The sequence below is a fragment of the Cnephaeus nilssonii genome, assembly GCF_951640355.1.
Source record: "Cnephaeus nilssonii genome assembly, chromosome: 1".
NCBI lineage: Eukaryota > Metazoa > Chordata > Mammalia > Chiroptera > Vespertilionidae > Cnephaeus > Cnephaeus nilssonii.
The window spans coordinates 116853507-116879307 of NC_137072.1; the positions used below are offsets into that span (position 1 = coordinate 116853507).

Here is a 25801-nt window from a genome sequence, read left to right on the forward strand (position 1 = left end):
GTGAATAGGTCATTCTTTCCCAACTATGTTATACTGTGTGTTGAGAAAAATCTTGGAGCCTGACCTTCTCAGGGTTATACAGGACAGAAATGATCCATCTAGTCAAGTGTTTAACTCCAAGCCTCAAATGAATATTAACACCTCATTTACTTAGGGGACACAATTCTAACCAGGTCCCAAGAGTATGACATACTTCAAATGATTTCCACACAACAGTTCGGAACACTTCTCAAAAACTACAGCATATTTTAAACAAGCCAATAAAAATGTGACTCAAATAACTGCAACACACAAATAAAAGAAACATCCCAGAAAATGTGACCCCTTTAAAAAGTCTTAGTTGTAAGGCCTTGCCTACAGTGGGAGCTCAAAGAGCAGTTGCTGAATGAAATAGCAGAATAGGACATCTTTAAATAACTGCTTAAAGAGTGAACCTGACAAAAATGTACAATAAAAGGAACTCCAAAATGGGTTATAGGATTAATATAAAGTTTTACTTCCTCTTTGACTCACATACTCCGAAAAGGAAGTAGAGAAATTACTAAACTTTCCCCACTTTGGTGGGTCAGAAGTGGCTACTTTATCTGGCATGTCTCTGATTAGATGAAGATGAATGCTTTTCATGTATATTTACATCTGAAATTTCCCATAGGGTCTATTAATTTCTTTGTCCGCCTACCTCTTTATTGAAATCTGACATATTTATTCCAACAAATTTGAAAGAAATAGTATATGTACTGACCTTTTGTTATAATTGGCATTCTACAATTTTCTTTTTAATGAGCAAATAGTTTAACATTTTGCATATTTAGGTCTGCAAACCTTTTCCTTTGAGTTTTGCTCCTAAAGAAAATGTTATCATTCCTTCACAAGCACATAGCTAATAAAATGCAGCAAGTAAGTTTTAAGACACTATCTCTGACAAACATTTTACTTTGCTATTTCTCCACAATCTCTAGGATTTTAAACATTTCTCCTTAATCCATCTGGAACTTATTTTGGTGAATGATATTTTCCAGTTATCTCATCACCAATTCTCTCGGAGACACAGAGGCATGTTTCTTCACGCCCCACCAGGATGTTTCAACTTTGCACCAGCAGCACCCACTACTGCCTCATAATCTACTGCCTGACGATGAGACGGTTGATCGTCTTTTGTACCTAAGTTTCCTCCCTCATTTGTAATAAAATACATTCAAATCATGTGTTCCAAGATTGTAGAGGCAATACACACACACACACACACACACACATACACACACACGAGTGGCCAGATTATTATGATCTCTGAACGCATAATAATCTGGCCACTCAGTGTATATCCTATCTAATAAAAGGGTAATATGTAAATTGACCATCACTCCAACACACAAGATGGCCACCCCCATGTGGTCAAAGATGGTCGCCCCCATGTGGACACAAAATGGCCACCACAAGATGGCCAGCAGGGGAGGGCAGTTAGGAGCAACCAGACTGGCAAGGGAGGGCTGTTAGGGGTGACCAGGCCAGCAGGGGAGAGCAGTTGGGGGCAACCAGGCCTGCAGAGGAGGGCAGTTGGGGGCGACCAGGCCTGCAGGGGAGGGCAGTTAGGGGCGACCAGGCTGGCAAGGGAGGGCAGTTAGGTGTGACCGGGCCAGCAGGGAGGGCAGTTGGGGGCAACCAGGCCTGCAGGGGAGGGCAGTTAGGGGCAATCAGGCTGGCAGGGGAGGGCAGATGGAGGCAATCAGGCCAGCAGGGGAGCAGTTAGGCATTGATCAGCCTGGCAGGGGAGAGGTTAGGGGCAATCAGGCAGGCAGGCAGGCAGGCGAGCAGTTGGTAGCCAACAGTCTTGGATTGTGAGAGGTATGTCCGACTGCCCATGGGATCGGGCCTGAACGGGCAGTGGGGCATCCCTCGAGGGGTCCCAGATTGGAGACGGTGCAGGCTGGGCTGAGGGACACAACCCCCCACCGCACGAATTTCGTGCACTGAGCTTCTAGTCCTATATAATAAAAGGCTAATATGCAAATTGTCCCCTCAACCAGCAGGCAGGCCGGCCAACCGCCCACGTCCCCTCCCCCTGGCCAGGCTGGCCGGACCCCCACCCATGCACGAATTCATGCACCGGGCCTCTAATATATATAATATATATTATATATATACACACACACACACACACACACACACTGAGTGGCCAGATTATTATGCGTTCAGAGATCATAATAATCTGGCCACTCAGTGTGTGTGTGTGTGTGTGTGTGTGTGTGTGTGTGTGTGTGTAAAGAGAAAGATGAAAATTGACCACACCTTCGCGACACCCACCAGCCAATCAGGAGTGAGTATGCAAATTAACCCAACAAAGATGGCAGGTTAATTTGCATACGCAGGCGCCGAGCAGCCAGGGGCAGGGCGGGATGCTTGCATCATCGCCATGGCGACAACGCAGGCATTCCGCACCGCCCCAGCCGCTCAGGACCTCTGGGCAGCGTGGGAAGGTGGGGCCGGAGCGGAAAGAGGTGGCTCCGGGGCTGGAGTGGAAAGGCGGTGCCAGCAGCCAGGGAAAGGAAGGCCCATTCTTGCACAAATCTTCGTGCATCGGGCTTCTAGTGTGTGTGTGTGTGTGTATATATATATATATATATACACACACACACACACACACACACACACATATACATATACATGTATATATACATATATATATATATTAGTAGATGAAGATGAATATATATATATATATAATTTATATATATATATAAAAGCCTAAGCAACTGTTACAACTGAACGACCAATCAACTATTCGCTATGACGCGCACTGACCACCAGGGGGCAGACACTCAACTCAGGAGCTGCCCCCTGGTGGTCCGTGCACTCCCACAGCCAACCTCCCGCGGTCTCTCCCCCTGGCCGGCCAGCCAACCTCCCGCAGTCCCTACACTCAGCGGGCCGGCAGGCCCCAAAAGGGACTGAGTGAGGCAGCCCTGATTGGCCCCAATCGCCAGCCAGGCCAAGGGACTCCACCCGTGCACAAATTCATGCACCCAGCCTCTAGTTAGAAATAATAAGTGTAAAATATCTAGCACAGTATCTGGCACATAATGGATACCCTATAAATAAATATTTTAATTATCTGATGAGAACATAAAAGTAACATGCTACGAAATTCATTCCAAAAACTTAAAAAACATAGTTTAACCAATTAAAAGTTAAAATACATTATTTTAGTTAAAAATAACATTCAATTTTAAGTTCATCTTACTAGTATTTTACCTTTTCATATTTTAAGTAAAACTCTGGTGTTCTAACTTATCAATACATGCAACAATAATTATGAGATTTCTCATTTTAATTCAATTCCTAAACCAATGTTCTAGTGAAACTGCTGAAACAGACTTGGGTGTGGTTTTGAAAACAACTGGGTGAGGCAAGTAAAGATAAGCCAACTAACCACATGTTTAGTAGAAATGAACTTTAATGCACCCTATCCTGTTTCTAGTTCCAAAATCTGTCTGATAACAATGGTTCAGAAAGAATCTGGCTTGGGCCTTCATCAAAATGCCATTAGCCTCTCAATGCTAACTGGTTCATAAATGTGCTGGTTTAGCCCTAACTGGTTTGGCTCAGTGGATAGAGCATCGACCTGTGGACTGAAAGGTCCAGGGTTCAATTCCAGTCAAGGGCACATGCCCGGGTTGCAGGCTTTATCCCCAGTGTGGGCATGCAGGAGGCAGCCAATCAATGATTCTCTCTCATCATTGATGTTTCTATTTCTCTCTCCCTTCCTCTCTGAAATCAATAAATATATATATATATTTTTAAAAAGAAATAAGAAATTGCTAAATGGGAAGTAAATCTAAAGAATGTTTTTGGAGAATATAGTGATAACTAGAGGCCCGATGCACGAAATTCGTGCAAGGCTAGGCCCTCGCAGCCCCAGCTGCCTCGTGGCCCCTGCCCCCCGCCCACTGGTCATTCCAGAAGGTCGTTCCGCCATCTGGTCTAATTAGCATATTAGTTCTTTATTATATAGGATGACAATTTATGTGGTTAAAAAACAGGCTAGACAAAAATACTAACAACATAGCATGTAACGTGACTGCTAAGTTTAATTGGAATTAAAGTATTTTAATGCTCTTGTTTTGTCTGGTACAGGAATGTAATATGTGAATATTAATTTCAGGCTTTGCTACATATGCATGGTAAATATCAAGGCTAACCATGAAAAGAACATAATAGAATATATACTTCCCAAACCAAAAGAGAGGAATACATAAAGAAAAACAAAATAACTTGGTTGTTTAAAAAGGCAAGCATGGAGGGGAAAAATGACAAATAGAAAACAAAATGTAAGGTATTAGAAAAAGTACACATTTATCAAAACCACAATAAATGTAACTGTACGAAACTGCCAATTAGAAGACGGACATTACCCCCACTGAAGCAGGCTGAATAACAATCACCAAGGTATGAGTCCTAACCCCTGGAGCCTGTGATGCTACTGTTCATGGCAAAGACTTTGAGGATAGTGTGGTCATCCCGGATGAGCTAGGTAGACCCCAAATGCAAAGCACCAGTGCCCTTACAGAAAGAAGGCAGAGGGCCTTGCCCTCTCCTATCCACACAGATGTAAGAGAACAGGGCAATGTGACAAGGAGCGAAATTGGAATGTTGCAGCCACAGCCTCAGAATGCCGGCAGCCGTAAGAAGCTAGAGAGGCAAGAACGAAGGCTCCTCTAGAACCTCCAGAGGAAGGACATCCCTGCCAACACCTTGATGTTGACTCACTGATACCGATTTTGGACTTCTGGCCTCCAGACTGTGAGAGAATAATCCCTGTTGTTCTAAAGCACCACATTTGTAGTCATTTGTTGCAGCAGCCTCTATACACATAGCATAAGAACAAAACACATTAAGTTTGAAAAGAAATAGATGAAAATAGGTAATCAAGTAAACACCAACCAAATAAAGCTGGAGTTCTATATGAACATGAAATTAAAAAGACCATGGGAAATAAAAGCATTTCTTTAGGATGAAAAAGTGACTACATAACGACAAAAAGTTAACTAGAAGATGAAAAATAGATATGCCTAATAAAATGGTATCAACACATATAAAGCGAAAACTGCTAGAACGCAAAGAGAAACTGACAAATCTACCATCATGCTCGGTGATTAAAATATTGCTTATTAACAGGCAAAGCAGTTCAACAAATCAGTAAGGAAAAAATGACAACAATATAATTAATTAATAAGTTAGATTAAAAGATCATTAACAGAAAAGTGCACCTCCCTGCTTTTCAAAACAATTAACTTAAAGAATACATGTTTTGCCCTAGCCGGTTTGGCTCAGTGGATAGAGCGTCGGCCTTCGGACTCAAGGGTCCCAGGTTCGATTCCGGTCAAGGGCATGTACCTTGGTTGCGGGCACATCCCCAGTAGGGGGTGTGCAGGAGGCAGTTGATCGATGTTTCTTTCTCATCGATGTTTCTCACTCTCTATCCCTCCTCCCTTCCTCTCTGTAAATGGTCAATAAAATATATTTTTTTTAAAAAATACATGTTTTTCTCTAGACTACAAGGAACTTTCGTAAACATGCACCTCACTCATATCTGGATGGAAATTTTAAAAATCTCAACCAATTCCAGAAAATCAGTAGCATACAAACTATTTCTCTGGTCACAACACAAATCAATAACAAATATATTCTTTTTTAAACCATACATTCGGAGCCCTGGTCGGGTGGCTTAGTTGGAGCATCCTCCTGTACACCGAAAGATGGGGCAGGTTTAATTCCCAGTCAGGGTGGGGTCAAGGGCGAGTATGGGTCTCTCTCTCTCTCTCTCTCTCTCTCTCTCTCTCTCTCTCTAGTCAATAAAAACATATCCTCAAGGTTAAAAGGAAACATACATCTGGAAATTTTAAAGCACACTTTTAAATAACTTTTGTGCCAAAGAAATTATTGTAAACATTTAAATATACTTTCATAATGAAAAAGTTATACTTACTAGTAAAAACTGTTGAGTTCTACTAGTAAAAACTGTTAAGTAGCTACTTTCAGAGAAATGTACATCCTTAAACACATATTTTTAAAAAAGAATAAGCAACCTTCTTCAGAAGTTAGAAAAAGAACTCCAAACCATTTAGCAATCACACTCACTATGTCTTAATATATATAAATTCTAATCATAAACAATGATGAAGGTCATATTACTAGTATAGCTTAGATTATAGCTACAAATGTTCTGATCACCTGAGTTTAAGAGCACAAACCATATGCCCGTTCAGGGAGGAAAAATGTACATGACAAAAGATGTAACTCATGCATCCATTATTGCAAATGCTATGCAGCCTTAATTTTACTGAGAATAAAATGTTCGTTTTTTTCACAGCACATTGAAATCTGGGGTCAATGGCCTCAAGAGCTGAAATAACATACAAATAACTCAATCTATGAAAAAGTACTGGCAACTTTCCATAGTTGTAGTCAGCAAAGTCTGCACTATTTTCCTGAGAATTCTAATTCTCCCTAGTGCATTATGAAGCAATCAAACTGAAAAAGATCCACCAAGGAAAATTAAAATATACTTTAAAGGAGAACTGTTAGCTTGATTTTTATAAAACAGAAGTAAGAAAAGTAATTGTGGTGAGTGGTATGAAACATCTTAATGACCTGAACAGCTCTATCTGTCCCTACAGAGAAGGCCCTACCAGGAGCTCCTGCACAGTCATCCTCAGGATGGTCCTCTCTGTCTGATCTCAAGAGCCAGGAGCCCTTGAGGGGACACCTATTCTTCATCTTTGATTTTCCAATGCTCAGTACAACACCTGACTCATTGAAGGCCTCTGAGTAAGTTCAATGAATTAGTAAGTCTCTTAAAACGCTATTATTGTCACACATAAACTAGAGACTAAGAAAATCCATACCCTCATCACTTGGCTAAAAACAGAAAAGAAACACTACCCTGAAGAAATCCCCAGCTTTCCTAAACAATCCATCAAACACCCAATGTAGACAAAAGAGCCCACTATTCAATACTAGAGGCCTGGTGCACGAATTTGTGCACAGGTGGGGTCCCTCTGGGTGGCCTGCGGGGATCAGGCTGAAACCCGTAGTCCAATGCTGCCTGCAGCTCCTACCTGCCTCTCCCGCTCAACCTGGCCCCACTGCGCCTGCCCCGGGCTAGCGCCCACTCAGTCCTGATCAGGAGAGGCTCGCCTGTAGACACAGCAGCAGCAGCAGCACTCGCCAGCCATGAGCCCTGCGTCTGGTGCCCTCCCGAGGGGAGTGGCATGTAGGATCAGGCCAAAACCGGCTCTCCAACATCCCCCGGGGGATCCGATTGCAAGAGGGTGCAGGCCAGGCCAAGGGACCCCATCAGTGCACGATTAGGGTGGGCAGGGACCACTGAAGGGCTCCAGGGCGTGTCCAGCCCATCTCGCTCAGTCCTGATCGAATGGACCCCAGAAGCAAGCTAACCTACCGGTCAAAGCATCTGGCCCCTGGTGGGAAGTGCACATCATAGCAACTGGTTGACTGGTCAAGTGTCTGCCCCCTGGTGGTCAGTGCACATTATAGCGACTGGTTCACTGTCTGCCCCCCTCAGTGGTCAGTGCATGTCATAGCAAGCGGTTGAGCGGCCTTAGTATATCATTAGCATATTACGCTTTGATGGATTGAACAGTCGACCAGTCACCAGACGACCAGACACTTAGCATATTAGGCTTTTATTATACAGGATTCCAGTTGAATGGGTCAGTGACATTCCTAATGGTTATGCTGTTAAAGTACCGTGGCTTCAGTCACTTGGACCATGCTCAGAATATTTGAGATAATAAGTATCTGGATGGCGGGGTCACCCAGTTCCCCTAAAGAAGGGCAGATTAACTCACATCCCTTCCAACTGAAGGAGACACTCAGTCCTACAGGTACTCGTGCACCACGCCTAACCCTCCCTCCTGCTGAAGCTGGATTAGTGGTATCATCTGGGAACAAGGATGACCTGTTAACTAACATATTCTTGAATCTTGGAAAGCATGGCTTAACCACACAGTTCTTGCTAAGCGGCAAACGTGTGCAGCTGTGACAGACAAAAACACCTCTGCACAGAGCTTTGATTTACTAAAAAACAAGACAAGACCATGGAGTAGCCAGTAAGCAGGGCTCTCTGTGGCTTTCTGTGCCGTTCCCTTAACGTCTGCTTCTCATTTGTCTACACCCTGGAAAGGGAGGACAGGAACATGCACATTGAGAACTAACCTGTGTACCATACGTGTTCAAAAGTTCTCTCACCGTGGCCCACCACCATGAGCAGTTAGACAAGATTATCATCATCACTATTGCTGTTTCGAGAGATGAGAAAAATGAGTTCAGAGAATTTCACCAACTTAATCCAAGGCCACATATTTTGAGCAGCAAATTGGACTTGTATCCTGACACTATATCCCTAATACCCAGCACTACACCAACAGCTGACAACTGACTCAGTTTAGTGAGACAAAGACTCCTAATGCATTTGCATTTTTATAGCTTTACTGATACATACTCACATATCATAAAATTAACCCATTTTAAAGTGTACAATTCAGTGGTCTTCAGTATATTCAGAGATATGCAACCATCATCACAATCCAATTTTATAACATTTTCAATGCCAAAAAGAAACTCTAAACATATTCCCATTCTCCCCCCCTCTTCCCCAATCTCCAGCCTCTTTTTCTGGCTTCTGTCACTCAGCACAACATTTTCCAAGTTCATCCATGTGTAGCATGTATCAGAACTTCATTCTTTATTTTTTTTAATATATTTTTATTGATTTCAGAGAGGAAGGGAGAGGGAGAGAGATATAGAAACATCCATGATGAAAGAGAATCATTGACTGGCTGCCTTCTGCACGCCCCTTACTGGGGATTAGAGCCCCAACCTGGGCATGTGCCCTTGACCAGAATCAAACCCGGGACCCTTCAGTCCACAGGCCGACGCTCTATCCATTGAGCCAAGCCAGCTAGGGCAGTACTTCATTCTTTTTTTTTTTTTAATATATTTTATTGAGTTTTTACAGAGAGGAAGAGAGAGGGATAGAGAGTTAGAAACATCGATGAGAGAGAAACATCGATCAGCTGCCTCCTACACACCCCCTACTGGGGATGTGCCCGCAACCAAGGTACATGCCCTTGACCGGAATCGAACCTGGGACCCTTGAGTCCACAGGCCGACGCTCTATCCACTGAGCCAAACCGGTTTCGGCAGTACTTCATTCTTCACAGTAATAATGTTTCATCGCATGGACACACTACATGTTGTTGATCCAATCGTCAGTTGATGGACAGTTATAGGCTGTTTCCACTTTTCAGCAATATAAAGCATTTGTGTACACGTTTTTGGGTGGACATATGTTTTCCTTCAGCATTTACATTTTCAAAGTATCTGTATATATTCTCTCTTTTGCATCTTACAGCTGCTACACTCTGTGATGGAGAAAGCTGGGCCAGGGAGCAGTGAAGTGACGTTATCACCTGCTGGGTAACCTGCTCATTCCCTACCACTACACTGCTCTGTCTCTGTGAGGATTTTCACGCAATAGCGTGCAGATGAGAAAACCCATTTTTTAGGTAACAAGCTTCCTAATTATTCTCAGTAAGTCAATCCATAAGGCAAATTTAAGTGAAGCCTTTCAGAGTAAGAGAAGGGAGAATGCAATGTTCAGGTTGGATTCCTCTAAAGGTCCCTCCCAAGTGCTGGCCTTCTCCCTGTGGAGCGCTGAAAGCTGCTGTCCCAGGTGCTGTGGAAACACACATGGAGCCAACACCTACTGCCTCCCGTCCCTGAGAGCAGCCCCGTCCAGAAGTCTGCAGGGGCCTGTGGGCTCCACCCTCTAACATCAGCCCCCCCTCCCGCCCCCCCTCCCGCCCCCGCCCAGGCCTCAGGAGCTCCAAGGCCTCATTGCAGAGCTAACGTTATGATATACAGGGTGTCCCAAAAAAATGTATACACTTCAACAGCTCATAGCTCAATTTTGAAAATGAAATGTATTTCAGTAAATACTACCTTTATAATTATACAAAGTGTGTGTATGCATTTTTTGGGACAGTATTTGGGGGACATATATTGCTATGGTCAACTGTATAATTTCCCAAGCTCCTGAAACAGTTCCTAGGTTTATAATATTTCTGGTAATAAAATTCAGGAATATAGTTAATGATTATATTAGGGATATATAACAGCCATTTACTGACAGCTTACTAGGTACTTTTTATATACTTAATTTGTTTAATTCTCACCATAACCATGAAGATAGGTACTATTATTACCCCTGTGTTTCATGTAAACACTGTTAACATACAGTTGGTGGGAATATAAATTGGCATAACATCTTAGGAGAGTAATGGACATAACTATGAAAACTGAAAGTACAAATACCCTTGGAGCAGGCAACTGCACTTGGGAATATATCTACAGATGAATTTCACCGAGCCCAAACCTGGACATGCAAGAATATTAACCAAAACACTTAAAACAGTGAAAACCTATAAACAAATATTCCTCAATACAGCAGTGATTAGATTACAGCGTATCTGTGAAATGAAATACCTGGACTGTTAAGAGAGAATAAACAGATTTATGTGTGCGGATAGCGAGCATCTCCAAGATGCATTCATTCAGGGGGAGAAGATGAGCATCATTAAGCAAAAACAATTCACTTTTTAAGGAGGTGTATGTACACCACCATTCTGGCTGTGTGCTCTTAACCTGTCCTCACAGCTCCCTCACCTGCAAAATGGGATGACAACAATACTTCCCACACAGTGTTCAATAAAAACTACCTGTGGCTATTACTGTAACTTAATGTTTATTTAATTATGATACTAGCACTAATAACAATAATTTTGTCATTAGAGGGGCTACACACACACACATCAATTTTATGCCTTTACTACCCAGTGTCAGGCATCAGGCAGGCTCAGGGAACCTGAGTCTGCTCTACTTCCCCAACCAGCTCCCAGCCCACGAGGGTTTCTTTTCCAGGCACCTAGCCTCCAAGACCTGCCCAACAGCAAGCACCTCACCAACGGGCAACAAGAAACCATGTGCAGTGAGATGTGTCTCCACTGACCCAATGTTTTCCCACAGACGCACCCAGATGTGATCTCTGGTCAAATGGCCCCTCCTTAGAGAAGCTGACCTCACTCCTTCTAAAACAGATCCTTGCTGCCATCCTTCTCTATTCCCTTATCCTGCCTCCAGGGACTCCACAGCAGTTACTACTACCTGACAACATAGTATTTCTTTCTTTTTTCAATTGATTTTTCAGACAGAGAGGAAGAGAGAGGGATAGAGAGATAGAAACATTTATGAGAGAGAAATATAATCGATTGCCTGCTTCCTGCACTCCTGCATGCTCCCCACAACCCCGGTATGTGCCCTGAACGGGAATTGAACCCGTGGCCTCTTGGTCCCTGGCTCAATGCTCAATCACTGCGCCACACTTACTATCTATCTCCCATTCTAGAACATAAGTTCCCAAGTGGGGGGGGGGGCGGCGGAGATGTGTCTCATTCCTTGCTCTGTCCATTGTGCCTACAACAGTACCCAGCAGACACTAGATGCTCAGTAAATACTTACGAAGAGATGGAATTGAGATGCAAGTTTTTAAAAAATCTAAATCTGCAGAATAGAAAATATGCTTGGGAAATAATATTTTTTTGAAATTACTGTTGTCATTGTCTCCTGGCAGAGTTGAGTTTCAAGATTCTGTTCAGCCAAAAGTTAACTCTCCTATGGACTCTAGTCCTCCTGTGTTTAAATGCCACTCTTTCCGATGTAGAATAAACTCAAATGCAGCCTTGTCAAAATATGCTCAGCACTTTTCAGTTAACAAGTATAAAAAACCATTTCAAATACTGGTCACAACAACTGCTTAAAAAGGTGCTTTTGGAATAAATAAAGCTCAAGGGCAAACAGACTTAAACTTGTTCCCCTCCATTCCTTCCAACTCAAGTTTCCTGCATGTAAAGGTCAGAATAAGCATTAACTAGTAAACAGTTTTGTTAAGGTTTAATATTGTGCTATGTTAAGATTCTTAACTATGTTAAGGACCCATGTGATAAGCTAGTAGGTACTGATTAAAACTAAAGAGGTATTAGTATATTTAATTTGCTACGAACCAAATCTTAGATTCAGTTTTTAAAATCTCAGAAGATAGGAAATTCAAAAAGGACATCCCTTCTACTTGCCAAGATAACCTGCCAAAGCACAGGGGGAAATGAAAACAAACAACACACAGGATTCACAGGGAAGTGGGTGTTTATTTTTAAGTGACTAGATTATCAAGGAGGCTAGGAGTTTATGTTAAAAAATTTTTTTTTAATGTTGCCATTCACCATCTCCAACACAGTGAAAAATTTTAAAGTCCTGCCCTGGCCGGTTTGGCTCGGTGGATAGAGCGTCAGCCTGTGGACTGAAGGATCCCAGGTTCGATTCCGGTCAAGGGCATGTACCTTGGTTGCGGGCACATCCCCAGTGGGAGGTGTGCAGGAGGCAGCTGATTGATGTTTCGCTCTCATCGATGTTTCTAACTCTATCCCTCTCTCTTCCTCTCTGTAAAAAATCAATAAAATATGTTTTAAAAAAATTTTTAAAGTCCTATTGTTAATGAACAGAACAAAGCTCAAAAATATTTATAGGAATAAATAATTCAGAATCCAACAATGTAAAATTTACAGTGTTGCTCTGGCTGGGTGGCTTAATTGGTTGAAAGGTTGTCCAGTGCACCAAAGGGTTGTGGGTTCTATCCCCGGTCAGGGTACATACGGGAGACAACCAATTGATGTTTCTCTCTCTCTCTCTCTCATAAAAAAAGAGAAATCTATAAACATATCCTTGGATGAGAATTAATAAAAAAACATTAAAATTTACAGTGCCTTCCAACCAATAAAATACTACCCAAGAAGCAAAGAAGCAGGAAAATATGACCCAGGTTGAAGAGATATATCAAAACCAATTCAGAAATGAAAGAGAAGTTAAAATTAGTGGACAAGGTCATTAAAACGGACTTCCATATGTTCCAAATCGTAAGCAGAAAGATGGAAAATACAAAAAAGAAATTGAACATCTAAAGAAAGCTACGATGTGTAAAATGAAAAATTACACTGAACAAGATTAATGGTAGATTAAACACTGCAGAAGATTAGTAAATTAGTACAGCAATAAAAACCTTCCAAAACAAAACATACTGAGAAAAGATGAACAGCATCAGTATGCTGTGGGACAACTCTACACGGTCTAACATGCGTGGAATAGGAGTCCTCAAAAGAGAGGACATGGAGAAGGAATAGAAACAAATATGTAAAAAATAATGGCCAAAATTTCCCCAAATTTGATGAACACTATAAACCCACAGATCCAAAAAAGAAGCTCACTGAACCCCAAGCACAAGAAACATGAAAAAAACTACTGTACACAAACACACATCAAAATAAATTTGTTCAAAATCAGTGAAAGAGGAAATCTTAAAAGCAGCCTGAAAATACTGACATTCTATATAGAGAAACAAAGATAAGGAAGACAGATTTTTTTTGTAGGAAATTATGCAAGCAGGAAGACAGTAAAGCAACATCTTTAAGTAAAACCTACGGATCTGAGCACCAAGGTTTTGAGTTCCAGTCTTCTGGCACAAATGTGTAACTTGGTGTAGTCGCCTCTGTGGCAACGGCACCTCTGAATTGCGGGCATTACACTGTCTGAAACACTATCATCTCATTTAATCTTCATACAGACTCTCTGAAGTAGACGAGGAAGGTATTATCATACCCACTGTATAACTGGGGAAGATGAAGCTCACAAAAGGGAAGTGATTTGCCCAAGGACCTGAGGTGACGGAAGGGGTGGGGCTGAGAGCAGGAACAGGTATAATGCTCAACAAGGTTAATTTGGCAAAGAAACTTACACAGCTAGTGTACCTGATCTAACTCCAAGTAGCTCTTTCTATTAAACTACAACTGAAAAATATTAAACTAAAGGAAAAACAGAAAATATAAAAATTCATTCTATTCAAAGAAAAGTGAATTTCTTAATGAAAACAAAGAACAGTCTTTATTTCATTTTTTATAACGAACAAGGGCCCCCCTCCAACAATCACTCTACAACCAATGCAATGGAGTGTTTCAAAACAATATTTCTCCACACAGTTCCTTCATGTAGACTAAGACATGATGTAACCAAAGAAAGTCCACAGGCAGACAAAACAATTCAATCCAGGAGGCAGGTGTCTAATTTGAACTAATGATAAAATGTAGACTCTTTGGGCAGAAATCAGCAAATGATGGCCTCCCCAAACCAAATCCACTACCTGTTTTTACAAGGGCCACAAGATAAGATTGGTTTTTAAAAGTTAAAAAAATATATATATATGTGAGCCATTAACAATAACATATGATAGACATGAAAATAAACTCAAACTTCAGCATGCATAAGTAACATTTTATTGGATCAGTCGCACTCGCTTATTTACAGATCCTCTATGGCTGCTTCCGGGCAACCACAGCAGAACTGAGCAGCTGCAGCACAGATCATAGAGCCTTCAAAGCCTCAAATACGTATCACTGGGCCATTTACGAAAGTTTGCCAACTCCTGCTTTAAGGAAGTAGATAGGCTACACCATGTTTAATAATTTAAATGAAAAGAAAAAAAAGAATTTGCCATGAACACTATTTCTCATATCTAAGCTATTAAAAAATTAACTCGAGCCCTAACCGGTTTGGCTCAGTGGATAGTGTGTCGGCCTGCGGACTGAAGGGTCCCAGGTTCGATTCCGGTCAAGGGCATGTACCTTGGTTGCGAGCACATCCCCAGTAGGGGGTGTGCAGGAGGCAGATGTTCGATGTTTCTCTCTCATCGATGTTTCTAACTCTCTATCCCTCTCCCTTCCTCTCTGTAAAATATCAATAAAATATATATTTTTTTTAAAAATTAACTCAAGATCACTAATGCAATAAATATTTCCCAAGGGCCTGCTCTGTGCCAGGCATTGTGCTAGACCTGGGAAACACAGGCATATACAAGGCCCAGTCCCCGCCCCCACGGGGAAGACCCGGACCAGCAGTTATAACCAACTCCTTCACAGCAGTTAGGACTACGAAAGCATAGAGAAGAAAGGCAGCACAGCTGGTGCTTAGGGTCACTGCTCTGGGGTCAGACACCCTTGGTTTCAATCCCAGATGCACCACCTCCTAACTGTGTGACCTGGGCAATCACTTAAACTCTTTTGTTTTTTATCTGAAAAAAATAGATACTTAAAAGAAAAAGGATACTACTATCTACATAATAGTATTGTTCTAAGGATTAAATGAGAGAATGCATAAAAGCACAATGTCTAGCACATAGCAAATATTTAAAAAGATGAAAATTCAAATTGATACACCGAAGTTTAGAAAGTCTATATTACCAATTAAAATCATATCCCTATTTTCAACAATCACTTAGAGAGAGAGAGGGACAAATCTTAAGGGAAAGTCCCAAGGCACTTAACCAAGACACATGCCCTCATGTGGACAGCAGCCCCACCTTCACAGAATGGTGGTCCTGGATCCACTGCAAACCTGGTTAAATGGGGACGATTGTTCTAAGAGCAAAGCCATCAAACAGTGCTTCCTAATCACCTGGCCCAAGGCTGCGCTTGAGCAGGTCTAGGTAGGGTCCCTACATGTGTGTGTTTAAGCCACTGCCGTAAAGCATGACTGCAAAAAAACTAGTTTAAAAAAACTTCCATTTCTCCTTCACAAAATGACTTTTCCTTTACCCTCTCTACCCAGATAAATTTAAGTCCTACCTTCTTTATGTAGCCTTCCCCGAATTGTCCTGAGTGTGACAATTTCACAGACAAAAAGAATGCTTTTAAGTCATTCATTCATTCATTCATTCAACCCACAAATATTTATTGGACACTGATTGTGCGCCCGGTTACCTGCTCAGAACAGTGGGATGCAAAACCAAGAGGTTATAAGAGATAAAGGGTGACTCAGTTGGTTAAGCATAGTCCCATGCACCAGGAGGGAACCGGTTCAATTCCTGGTCAGGGAATATGCCCGGGTTTTAAGCTCAATCCCCAATAGGGGGCATGAGGAGGCAACAGATCTCTCTCTCGATCTCTCTCTCTCTTTCTCTCTCTTTTTCAAATCAATAAAAACGTATTTAAAAACAACAACAAACTGATCTTTTCTAGTCCCTGTCAAAAAAAGTTTTTTGAAAAGAGAGATAAAACTAGAGATATGGCAGGAGGCCAAAGCTTGAAAGCCTGGTCCAGGAGCTCAGGACTGATGTGCCCCGGAGAATCACTGAGAAGCTCTCAACGGGGAAGTGATAGTCTAGTCATGTCACTCATTCTATCAAGAACACAGAGGGGGCAGCTTAAGCAACGGATAAATACAGTGTCAGCCTTTGTAGAGTATCATTCTTATGGAAGAGAAAACATGAATAAACAGATAAATAAGTCATTAAACTTTAGAAGAATCTGAGTTACGGATTAATAGGGAAAACCTACTGTAAGAGGGCAGTTAGAAAGGCCTCTTTAAGCCCTAGCCAGTTTGGCTCAGTGGATAGAGCTCCGGCCTGCTGACTGAAGGGTCCCGGGTTTGATTCCGGTCAAGGGCACATGCCTGGGTTGCGAGCTCGGTCTGATGTGCAGGAGGCAGCCTGATTCCCTCTCATCATTGATGTTTCTATCTCTCCCTCTTCCTCTCCCTTCCTCTCTGAAATAAATAAATATATTTTTTTTATTATTTTTTTTTTTAAAGAAAGGCCTCTTTAAGGGACATTTGAGTGGAAGCCTAAAAGATAAGAAGGAGCTGGCCATGCAGAGCAGAGTAAAAGAGTTCATTCTACGCAGAGATCAACGTGCAAGTCCCTAAATCGGAAAAGAGCTACCAGTTTCCAGGAAGACAACTGTAAATGCTGCACAAAAGAGCAAGTCAAAGAATGATAGAAAGTGAGCTTGGAAATCAAGGTAAGAAGTTTGGATTTTGTTCTAAGTATAATGGGAAGTCACTGGGGTTTTTTGGTTTGTTTGCAAAATTTATTTTATTCTGAGTACATAATCCAGTTACATGTATCAAAATTTGAAAAGTATAAAGGTTATAATACAGTGAAAAGTAAGTCTCCCTCCTACCCTTGTCCAAAAGCCACACAGTTCCCTAGAGGCAACCACTTTATCAGTCTTAGAAGGGTTTTAGCAAGGCAGAACATGACCTAATTTATATTTTATGTAAATCGCCCTGGCTGACAGGTAGAGAATAGGTAGAAAGAAAGGATTGGGGGCAGGGGGGAGAGCAGCAGGAGGCTGCTATGATAACCCAAGAGAGAGATGATGGCTGCAGGGAACCTTCAGTGAAAGACAGATGGACTATTAGGACTGAGTCAGGAGGTTTTCTGAAGGCAGAATTCACAAACAAATGTTAGCAAGACAGCATTAATGGTAATAGCTATAAGCACTGTTTTTCACACACTTAGAATCTACAGGTCTAATATTTTAGACTTTAAACCTTAAACAGTCAGAGTTTAGATAATGAGTGAGAGAACAATGAGTAGTAACAGAAAAAAAGATTACTAAAATGTGATGTTTAACAATTTGATTAATAATAACGAACTACTGCCTGGGCCGGGTGGCTCAGTTGGTTAGAGCAGTGGATGGCAAACTGCGGCTCACGAGCCACATGTGGCTCTTTGGCCCCTTGAGTGTGGCTCTTCCACAAAATACCACGTGTGGGCTCGCACACAGAGTGCGATTGAAACTTCGTGGCCCATGCGCAGAAGTCGGTTTTTGGCTCTCAAAAGAAATTCCAATCGTTGTACTGTTAATATTTGGCCGACCACCAGGTTAGAGCATCATCCCGATATGCCAAGGTTTGACAATTCCCAGTCAAGGCACATACAGGAAGCAACCAATGAATGCATAAATAAGTGGAACAAATTGATATTTCTCTTATTTCTCCCTTCCTCTCTTTCAAACCAATAAATAAAAATTTAAAATAATTATAATAATGAACTTACTGTGTCATTATGAATTAGGTGAATTTATCTCAGAAATGGCATTTCTGAAACCAACCCAAAACTGTATATTGCAGTTGAAGGGCTGAAATGCAGCTGTTTAAAGAAAGAAAAATATAATACTGAAGTCTTTAACACCTGGAGCTGTTAACTGCCACATAAAAGAGAAGGCTCAAGTCTTCTCCATAGAATAAAATCTTAAAGTATGACATCACACCTATGTGAAGTTTTCCTTCCATTCTGATAACTTAAAATGTACCAGGAAAACTTTCACCAAATCACAGATTAAGAAAAAAGTGCCATTAATGGAAAATATTTTTATGTTGTGTTCATTAAAAAGAAGTCTTATCTTCTTGAATAAACAACAATACAATGGAAAGAAAGAAGGAGACATGTCTATACAAGAGGCCTGATGCACGAAATTCGTGCAAGAGTAGGCCTTCCTTCCCCCAGCTGCGGGCACTGGCTTCCCTTTGGCACCCGGGACCCGGGATTCCCTCCGACCACCAGCAGGCACCCGAGACCCGGACTTCCCTTGCAGCCCCGGCTTCGTCTGGAAGGACGTCTAGTCTAATTAGCATATTACACTTTTATTATTATAGATTATACATGGGATGCCAAATGTTAATAAAAAAGGCATGGCGGGATTAGTGAAATGCAAATCAAAACCACAATGAGATACTACCTCACACCCATTATTAGGATGGCTACTGTGCCTACTCTCAAAAAAATAGAAAACAAGTGTTAGTGAGAATATGAAGAAATTGGAACCCTTATGCTCTCTTGGTGGAAATGTAAAATGGCACAGTCTCTGTGGAAAACAGTATGGCAGTTCCTCTAAAATTTAAACACAGAATTCCCACATGATCCAGCAATTCCTCGTTTGAGTATAGACTTAAAAGAATTTAAAGTAGGTTCTCAAAGAGATGTATGTATCCCCCTATTCATTGCATCATTATTCACAATAGCTGAAACATGGAATTGTCAATCAGCAGCTTAGTGGATAAGCAAGCATGGTCTGTCCATACAATGGAGCATCATTCAGCCTTAAAGAGGAAGAAAATTCTGACACATGCTACAGCATGGATGAACTTTGAGGACATTATGCAAAGTGAAATAAGCCAGACACAAAAGGACATATCCTATCTATATATATAAACAGGGAATATGCTAATTAGCAGGCATCATGACCACTCAGGAGGAGTTGCGCGCGCAGATGGGTGGGAGGGGACTGCGTGCCACCCCAGCCGCTGGGGGCAGGCCAGAGCGGAGACACAACACACAGGAGCGCCTGCCCCCACCCAGTGGACACAACGCGGAGGCCGGTGCTACACAGGTCAGGTGTGGGTCCCAGCCCCCCGCGGAGTGCCTCCTCGCACGGCAGGAGGTGGGGCGCCTCCTCGCACAATGGGCCTCTAGTCCTATATAATAAAGAGCTAATACGCTAATCAGACCAAACAGCCAGACAACCTTCCGGACGAAGCCGGGGCTGTGAGGGCCAGCCCAGGCTGCGAGGGGCTGCGAGGGCCGGCAGAGGCAGCTGGGGCTGCGAGGGCCGAGCCCCTTGCACGATTTTCGTGCATCGGGCCTCTAGTATAATAATAAAAGCCAAATATGCAAATTGTCCCCTCGACCAGGAGTTCGACCACCCGCTGTGACGTGCACTGACCACCAGGGGGCAGCACAGACCATGGTGAGCGTTGGTGACACGGCGCTGGCAGCGGGCAGCAGTGGAGGCACTGCCAGCCCCAATGGGCCCCAATGAGTGCAGGACCGTGGCAGTATGGTAGAGCAGGTGAGCAGGCGGCACCTGGCCAAGGCGGGTGGGAGCGGAGCCCAATCACACTGCCAATCGCCCCACAGACGGCAACCAGCAGCAGCGATGGGGGGGCGGGGCCACCACCTGGCTCCCAGGCGCTGAGGGAGCTAGGCTGGGGCCCGATGACTCAGGTGAAGGGGGGCATGCAGGGGCCCAGGTGCTGCCCAGGGCCCAGAGGTCAGCTGGGACCTGCCCTTCCACGCCAGATGTTCGCACTTCGATCGCCGGCCAGTCCTAGGGACCGCACTCATGCACAAATTTCATGCACCGAACCTCTAGTATTATATAATTCTACTCATATGAGGTACTTAGAATCACAGACACAGAAAGAATTGTGGTTGTTGGGGGCTGGGAGAAGGGGAGAATGGGGAATTACTGCTTAAAGCTACAGAATTTCAGTTTTACAAGAAAGGAGTTATGAGAACGGATGGGTTATGAGGATGATGGTGGCGATGGCTGCACAACAGTGTGAATGTATTTAGTGCCACTGAACTGTCTGTATACTTTAAAATAGCTAATATGTTCAATTTTATGTGTATTTTACAGAAGTAAAATTTAAAAAGAACCAAAAAACATGGCAGGAAAACATGTATAATACGCTACTATCTATCTAACAAAGAGGAAGTATAAACATACCCATAAGGGTTAGGCATCCTACCAAATGGGAAAAAACTTGTGGACCTGAATAAACATTTTTCCAAAGACATACAGATGGCCAACAGATAGTACACAAAAGGTGCTCAGGGAACTGCAAATCAAAACCACAACGAGATACCGCCTCACACCTATTACAACAGCTATTAATACATGAAATAGGTGTTGGCAAGGTGGTGGAGAAAGGGAACCCTTATGCATTGTTGGTGGGAATGTAAATGGAAAACAATATGGAAATTCCTTAAAAAACCAAAAAAACTCTATCATACAACCTCTGGGAATATATGGAAAGAAAATGAAAACACTAACTCCAAAAGACACATGCACCCCCACATTCATTGCAGCATTATCTATATATATAAAAGCCCAGTGACCAGAACGGCGGAACGACCAGAATGACCAGTGGCTATGATGTGCACTACAGCAGCCAACCAGCCTGATCCATGCCCTGATCAACCCCGCTCCCTCCCCGCCCCACCCCAGCCGCCACCGGCCTGGGCCTCTAGTTTACAATAGCCAAAACATGAAAGAAACCTACATACCCATTGATGGATGGATGCATGCATGGATAAAGAAAACATCACACACACACACACACACACACACACACACACACACACACAGGAATGTTACTGAGCCATAAAAAAGGAAACCCTGACAATTACAACATGGATAAACCTTAAAGGCATTATGATAAGTGAAATCAGCCAGAGGAAGATAAATACTGTATGATCTCACTGATATGTGGAATCTTCAAACAAAAACTAAACTCATGCATACAGAGAATAGATAAGTGATTGTGTTTTGTTACTTTAAATATACCTTACTTTATGTTTGCTTTTGAGAGTCTTTTCATATTTTACATAACTATAAGACAAAATTCAACTTTAAAAAAATCAATCCCTAAATATTGAAAAAATAAAAAACAAAAGAACCAAAGTACACGTCCAGTAGTAGGAAAATCATAGAGCAATGATTCTGAGTGACTTTAAACACAGTAATTAGCCTACATATCCCTAATAAGTATGCAAAAAAACCTCTTAAACAGTTTTTATTAGTTGGTGGTATAGTGTTCATATTATTCTCCTGAGACTGAGATGTATACAGTGTGGGATAAAACAAGTAGTAATTAGAATCAAGACGTTTCTCTTAGAAGAAAAAGTTACAGGTGTAAGATCAAGAAGGTTAAGTTGCACTGGCCCTGTGGTTGGTTCAGTTGGTAGGAGCATCATCCCATATACCCAAAGGTTGCCGATTCAATTCCTGGTCAGGGCACATACCTACGTTGCGGGTTCCATCCCCCACATCAGGGCACGTACACGGGGCAACCAATAGATGTGTCTCTCTCACATCAATGTTTCTCTCTCTCTATCCCTCCTTTTCCTTCCCTCCCTTCAACTCTCCCTAAAAATCAATGGAGAAAATATCCTCTCATTGGGTGAGGATTAAAAAAAAAGAAGGTTAAATAGAACTGTCTTCTTGCTTTACAACTGGAAGTATCAGAAACCCATGATCTGAAAAGACCAGGAAGCAATCAACCTAGCATCAATGAACAACCGAGCCCAGGGCCCAGATTGTGTTTAATAAATATGAGTTTTCATTTAGAGAAATGGATGATTTCAGAGCTGGGATAGAAAATGTACAGGATGAGACCAGTGCAGTCTGTCATACCAAAAAGGAGAGCACTCAGAAACTATTAGAGCTGTGTCCACAGGGTTTAGGGCCCAATTTGAACAGATTACTATTGGACAAAGATGGGATAATCTGAGTATCAATAAAGATAATATCTACAATGGATTCAATCATATCAAATATGCTTAAATTCATGAGTTCACAATGATACAAGCACATACAACTCATTGGCTACTTCTGGAGGATGCAACTCAGTATTATAAAAACTAGTAAATAATTGACAGAAATTAAGTATTTATTATTTATCCTGTCTTTCCTGAAAGAGCTATAATTTAAGGTAACAAAATTATAGAAGGGAAATGTCTCTTTTAACAGCATTCCAGCTAATAAATGAGGTTAAGGAATTTATCCACATTTTCAATGCCTAATGAAATAATGACTAAGTTTGAGCTTCAGGGCTGCTAACGAGAAGAAAAACTATTAATCCTCATCTGCCTACTCACCTATGAAGTCTGTAGGGAGGGGCTATAGGGTCAAGCCTCAGACTGACCTGTGGCAGGGCCACAAACAAGTCCCAGGGTGGAGGGCAGAGCCCTCCTAGCATAATTAAGCTTGACCTTATAGTCCTCCCTTGCTCCTTCCTAGGTAGCTAATGGGCTGTGGGAGGTGCAGCAGGTGAAACTCCCAAGAACACTGTAACCATGTTGACCACTTCCCTTGTTTTGCTTTGTGTGCTCTGACTATAAAATAAAGCTTCGCTTACAGGCTGTGTCACTGGTCCTCATGCAGGCACAAGTGAACCTACCTAGCCCCAGCTGTATTCTCTTTGTCTGTCTTCTTTAATCCCTCACCGCCCCTCCTCAGGTTCACCCCTGGCCGTGCTGGACATGGTTCAGAAACTACATCAATCTTGACTCTGATTATACCTTTACATCTAACTGATTAAATTTACAGTAAATTCTATGTAGTTAAACCGCAATGCATAATAAAATCCAGACTGTATGTAACTCCACAGGTCAAACCATCAAGTTTCAGCAACAAATAAATTACAAGAGATAACAAAAGATGGAGGGGGAACCTATAGATTAAAACAATGTATGGCCTTAGCTGGTGTGGCTGAGTGGATAGAGTGTCAGCCTGTGGACTGAAGGGTCCCAGGTTCAATTCCAGTCAAGGGCACATGCCCGGGTTGCAGCTCAATCCCCATTAGGGAGCGTGCAGAAGGCAGCTGATGAATGATTCTCATCATTGATGTTTCTATCTCTCTCTCCCTCTATGAAATCAATAAAAACATTACATACATATATATATATATATATATATATATATACACAATGTATGAACAGCATTTGGATGGGGATTCAAACTATTAAAAAGAAATTGAGATAATCAAGAAGATTTTAACACTGGTTGGATATTTGACGGTAATAAAGAATTTCGGGATAGTGGTATTTGTGTTTATCTTTTTAAGAGGATGTACGTAGATACACATACTGAAATATTTAACAGTTAAAACAAATGGCTAATGAACAACATAAACTGATGAACAAACACGGATCCAGAGACAGAGAAGCATCTATCAGACCGTCAAACCTCAGAGGGAAGGCAGGGGAGGGTGGGGGTCAGGGGGAGAGATCAACCAAAGGACTTGTATGCATGTATATAAGCCTAACCAATGGACACAGACAACAGGAGGGTAAGGGCATGAGTGTGTGTGTGGGGGGGGGGGGAATAGGGGGGGTAAGGACACATATGTAATACCTTAATCAATAAAGAAAAAAAAAAGAATGGCATCTGGGTTTGGGGCTACAGATACAGCAAGATTAGCTATGAGTTAACAGTTGAAACTGGATGAGGTAAAGAGAGGCTTACACTATTCTCTGGGTATGTGAGAGACGAATTAAACATGTAAAAATAAAGTCCACTTAAGCTCTAGGTTTCACATAATAAAATGTCTTTTTAAAATTAACTGCCAAACCCTGGCTGGTGTGCTCAGTGGTTAGAGCGTCCACCAACCACAAAGGGTGCTGGGTTTGATTCCCAGTCAAGGGCACATGCCTGTGTTGCAGATTCCACCTGGGGAGGCAAACAATCCATGTATCTCTCTCTCTCTCTCTCTCTCTCTCTCTCTCTCTCTCACATCTCTCCCTCCCCCCCTCTCTTTCGCCCTCCCTCCCTTCTTCCCTTTCACTCTCTCTCTGAAAATCAATGGGGGGGGGGGGGCGGAGGAATCCTCAGGTAAGAATTAACAAGAAATTAAATTAACCTAGTTAGGTGTTTTCTGATTCAATACAATGACTACTTGAAGTAACTAAAAACTAGTCATCTTCTAAACAAACAGCCTTTGCGGTACAATCAGTAAAACAAAATCCACCAAACAAAACCTAGTCAGTATTAGGCAACGTCAGAGTTAAAGGAGAAAAGGGTCGGCCCTGTAATCACATTCCACAAGGAAAACTCGCCTGCGTTTTGGCTGGACTCTAGACGCATGTCCTTCAGCGAGCCTCTCCGCCCAAAACCTCAACAAGACACACGGCACCTGCTGCACACCACGCCGAACCGGCCACTTCCGTATCGTCAGAATCAACGGGGGGTGTGAAGGCGTGAGATTTTAAAAATCATGCAGAGAAACCATGATCCTGGGCACATCGCTGGCATTTGCCGGACTTGCACAAATTCTCCGGGGGCCTGGCCCGGCCCGCCCCCCGCTTTGGTGCGGGCTGAGCCCCCTCCTCCGTCCACCCGCCTCTTCCAGCGGGGCCCGCGGGCCTGTGCAGAGGAGACCCCGGGACCAGTCGGGAGCCCTCCCTTAAGACCTCAATCCACTTTCACCCGCAAAACCGCCTTCCCGCGAAGGCCTGCGGGCGCTGTCGGCAGCCGCCAGCGAGGTGTGTGGCCCTCGGGGACCTGGCAGTCCCTGGCCGTCGTGCGGTCTCGCCAGCAGCCGCGCCCGATGAGCCCACACGGTTCCTCCGAGGTGGGTGGGCAAGAAGGGGACCCCGAGCACCTGCATGTGGACCGTTACAAGAGCAGAAATAAGCGTGGAAGGGGAGCCCCTGCGCCTCCCAGACACGGAAAGGCAGGAAGGCGAGGGAGAGGCGGCGAGGGCCCGCGGCGCCGAGTTCCAGGACGAGCTGTTAGCGTCTGCGGGCCGGACGGGCTTTCCCGTTCCGCAGAAGCCGTCCTTTCCAGGGCCGGGCCGCGGGCAGGATGCGGGTGCCGCGGCCGTCAGCCTCCGTGCACCGCGGGGCGGGCCCAGCGGGCGGGCCGGAGCCGCCTCCTCTTCACGGACCCCGGCCCCACCGCGCAGCCCGGAAACGCGGACCCGGCGCCCCCACGGCCGCCCCAGTGCAAAAGGCTTGCAGAGCGTCGACTCCGCACCGGTCCAGGCCGACGGCCGAAGGGCGGAACCCTCCCGAGGGCGGCCCCCGCGGCCCCACCATCGCCCCCGCCCTCCGCGCTGCCCCCGCCCGCTCGGCAGGCTGCAGGCCCCGCCGCCCGGCCTCACCTCAGGGACGAAACGCGGGCAGCGCGCGGGACCACAAGTCCGAGTGCGGCCGCCGCCCGTCGCCTCCGGCTCCAGCTCGCGCTCGGGCTCCGCCCCCTGCCCGCCGCGCGCACCCGGCCGCCCGGCCTCTCCGCCCCCTCAGCCCTCAGCGCAGCCCTGGCCGCTCCTGCTG

The 25801-nt window shown here is 43.6% G+C and overlaps 1 protein-coding gene across 5 annotated transcripts in view; it reads right to left on the minus strand.

Moving 5' to 3' along the window:
• ADD1 (adducin 1) overlaps window positions 1-25781 on the minus strand; it is a 79728-nt gene extending 53947 nt beyond the window's left edge. For 3 of the 5 annotated variants that reach the window (XM_079767652.1, XM_079767651.1, XM_079767648.1), the window contains exon 1: window positions 25630-25781. The gene's annotated coding sequence lies outside the window, so the exon portion shown is untranslated. Of the gene's footprint in view, window positions 1-24583; window positions 25504-25629 lie in introns of those variants that run through there. The other 2 variants (XM_079767653.1, XM_079767649.1) reach the window with 2 other exon arrangements.
• Between the last annotated feature and the right edge of the window lie 20 nt (window positions 25782-25801).